This window comes from Anas platyrhynchos, chromosome 4, assembly GCF_047663525.1.
Source record: "Anas platyrhynchos isolate ZD024472 breed Pekin duck chromosome 4, IASCAAS_PekinDuck_T2T, whole genome shotgun sequence".
Taxonomy (NCBI): Eukaryota; Metazoa; Chordata; class Aves; order Anseriformes; family Anatidae; genus Anas; species Anas platyrhynchos.
The window spans coordinates 21,332,139-21,336,292 of record NC_092590.1 but is presented as its reverse complement, the minus strand read 5'-3'; positions in this window follow the sequence as shown (position 1 = coordinate 21,336,292).

Genomic DNA, 4,154 nt, shown 5'->3' with positions numbered 1-4,154 from the left:
TCTCTATGGTCTTTTGTTGCTCCATGGCATTTTGGCTCTATGGCTTTTTCTCTGTTGATCCTTTTGGTTACATGTGAAAGAGGTGTTGTAATTCAAAATGGTCATATAACTGTTCTCAGATAAACAACCTCTTTATTTTCAAAGAGGAAATTTAAATACCTTCTGGAAAGGAGATTACAGCATAGAAGATCAGCCACGAGTATTCTTTTATTTGCCTGGCATGTCCTGTTGGTAATTATTTATTTCCTTAACAAGTATGAACATGTTGTAGGGGAATCTTTATTCTTACAAGATAGAAGAGCAAAGGCCAGGTTTTGTTTGTTTGTTTTTTTTTTTTATTGTTGTTGTTCAGGCATTAGAACAACATAATAACTCCCAAATAGCTGAAGATGAATGCATATCTCTTGATATAAATCATATAACCCAAAAGAAAAGGAAGAAGAATCAAGGAAATAACAAGGAAACTGTTTTGTCAGTGATGATTTCATAAAGAACATAATCATAGCTACAAGCAACATGCAGTCAGAAGTGCCTCTTCTTGTAATACTTGTTCAAGGGAAACATCTTTATATTTTCAGTTGTCTAGTTCCGTTTTCTTCCATTTGCTAAACATTTTGGATATTAAAACAATGGAAACCACAGCCCAGGTGAATTAAATGGGTGGTAAAAGAGCCCTATGTGTTACAACAGTTGTTTTTGCTAGAACATTTAGTACACGCTGACAATGAGCTGAGGCCTACTTCTGACCTGCTTCTTTCCAATGGAGACTCGTCTCTTCAGCTCTACTGTCTGTGTCTCCCCAGCATCCCCCACACTGCTATTTCTAACACCAGCTCTTGAACCTCTTCTCTGCTCTGTCAAAGCTACTTCTTGCTGTTAGCAAAATGGTATACATATCCAGAAAAACAAATTGAACCACAGCTTGCCACATCCATTAACATTCCTATCATGGTTCTTTAATTTACTCCTCATTAGCTCAAGAATGAAAATGCAACTTTTTATACTTTTTTTTTTCACTTTTTTTTTTTTTCCCTAGCTTCAGTAGTAGGTGCTCTTTGGCAGTTGTGAAAGAGGTAGAAAGAGCAGAAAAAATAGCCAGGAAAGTATTCTGTATCTAGATTTTCAAACATGTCTACTTATTTCTGTCTTGTTTTCTTGTTTGCTTTTTGTTTGTTTCTTTCTTTGTTTGTTTTAATTGACTATTAAAGTTTAAAGTAGAAAGCAAAAACCAGAGCTATTCAACACCAGGAGGTACTTTGAAATAAGTATGACTGTGTGCTTGCTGTTTCCTTAGAGTGTCTGAGAGCTGGGAAATCAGCAAGGTTTCAAGCATTCAGCCAAACTCCATGTGCAACAGATGCTTAGAGAGAGAGGATTTCTCATTTTCTGTTAGTTACAATGTTTGTTCACCTTCTACATAAGAAGAGAATGTGAAACCTTACAGTGACAGTGGCTCTTCAACGCTCTATTACCTTTTGCTGAAAACATAGCATTCATGAAAAATCATCTTTTTGAATTCTCTGGGGCCCTTTTCAACCTTTGTTTAGTGCAGAATGCAATCCAGCTTGTCATCACTACATCTTCAGTTAACTAAGACAGTTCCTCTTAATCCTACCCTAATGCTAAATAGATCACATCAAAAAGAGTGTTGATATTCAAATATTGATTAATCAACCCTGGGACTGAAATCATGTATTTATTTGCTTCCAGAAGAATCAAAATATGGCCTTTGCAAAAACAAAACAAATCAAACAAACAAAACAGGAAAACAAACAAACAAATAAAAAACCTGTAGCTCACTTTTCTCTGCAGTTCCTCAGCAATTAACAGTAAGTCTTTTCCCTGTCTCCTACAGAATCTCAGCTTCCTCCATTCTTCATTTCTTAATGACAATCAAATCTTCAATCTCACCCATTAGTCACGATTTGCATACACAACCGGTGAATGCTCAGCTAAAGGAACCTGGCTAGCTGAGGCTCTGCGGAAGCCGAGCAAAGGCTTTGAGGAGCTAAATGGTGCACTCAAGTCACTTAAAATGGCAGTTAGATCTCTAAATCTGGTGAGAGAATTAATGTCCAACGTGGTTTATAGCTAGATTGGACTGTGTTGTTGTAATGAATGTATCACCCAGCACTGTGGGCAGCAAGATAAACAACTTCCTCTTACAAGTACATGTTTCTCACAAATGATTACCCAAATTTCCGTGCTTCCAGCGTTGATTTCCAGAGCTGAAGGTCCCAAGTAATTATATTGCCACAGGAGCCACTGGGCTGGCTCCTTCTACAACATGAGAAATGTTCAAATTAAATTAGATAAACACAGTCAAGTGACATAGGAGCAGAAGGACTTTTATGTTAGGGATATCCTGCACTAGATGGTGCTCTGTACTTGTTGTATTTTCTCAGGCAATATCACATTTGTAGACTAGTGCAAACATTTCTCCCCCGTTAAGTTATGTAAATAATTAAGTCGCAGAAAACAAGCACAAAATGTTTAATTGAATATAGTCTTTAAATCATACATGAGATCCTAAGGTTACCAAAACCATATGGAAATTCACAGAATCTAATTATCTGTAAGTATGGTACTTTTAGGCAGCTAAATTGTGGTCTCTGTAATTTAGAAAGCCTCCTATTATGAAGTAGTTAACATCTGCTGATTAGCAAACAGAAAAAAACTGGCAAGTTCCAAACAGTTCCCAAATGAATGTATCTGCACTACTGTATTCCTCCTATGACTCCCCTACTGCTCTTCCCTGATAGGATCTCTTTCTATTTTTCACATCTCTGCTACCCCAAAGTTGAAAGGTACTTTACTGGAGTGAATCCATATTTCTATCATAACACAAATGATGCATTTGAATGTTCCTCATGATCAGGAAACCGGGATCTTGTGAACACTTGTGGCATCAGCAGGATAAAGTGAAAGTGCCCGTGCCACAGCGGATTCACTGTGGGGAGAGCAACAAGCCCACCTTCCACCAAAATGCCATACCCCCATCTGGGAAAAGCACCCTCCCTGAAATGATGGATGTGATACCTCAGTGTACAGCAAATGTAAAGTTCCTGCTGCATGTAACTGCCAGAAAGTCTTGCAAGTCTTGCTCAATATGCTAGTATTTAAGTTTGAATTATTAACACTTGCAAGATGTACGAACATTTTATCTTGTGATAAAGGGGATTTTATGCATTTCCTTTTCTTTTTACTAATAATTTTAAATGACTCGTTTTAAATATCAGATGTAATTTTTTTGAAATAATTCTCATTCAAACTGCTCCAGTCCTCTGCCACTGAGTCCTCTTTACATCTGCTATGCAGCATGATTAATTAAAGACCTCAGCACAGGTCTCATCTATTCCTCTTATTGCCTCTTCCTAATAAGAGACTTAACAGCTTCTGAGGTGGTTTCACTGCCCCTCTGACTCAGGACAGAAGAAGAGAAAAAAAAAAACAAAAATCAAACCTGGAAGAACACAAGTCTCTTGTAACTTAAAATGTCCAAGCAAAAAGTTCTAGGGTAGTGAAGGAAGGGAAGGGCTTCCTTTTAATGTTTATACAATGTGGGAAAAAAAAAATAAATAATATTTTCAGTCCATGACAATAGCTTTAAATTTGACTTTATTTTTCTCTAAATCCCCAATGGTAAATGAAAGCACTTGAGCCTCTAAATCTGGCATAACAGTTTCATATTTAAGATACTAACAAGAAAACACATTAAAACATGACATACTGGACACATTCCCAGTCACATAATCCTCAACTTTATTATTTTTTATTTTTTTTTACAAAAGAATGAACAGAACTAATCCCATGCAAATCAACTGAGTCCAGTGAAGTTACACTAGGGATAAATTAGACCTGTCATCTGCTCCTCCAGCAGATCATTTACATTGTATCCCAAAGAAAACACAGCTTTAACAACAAACCCTTTCTAGTATTCTATATTTTCATTACAGAACTGTAAAACATATTCATTATACATCATTCTATAGGGAACGTAGCCCTGTAAGTTTGTACGTGCTCTGTAATTCATAATATACCAATGATCAACAACCTTCTCCCATGTTACCAGACAAAAAAATGTTCACTTATGTCCAGCTAGAGCTGGAAAGTGCTAAAAAGAAAGGATCATAACATCTCTGACTTGTTGATGT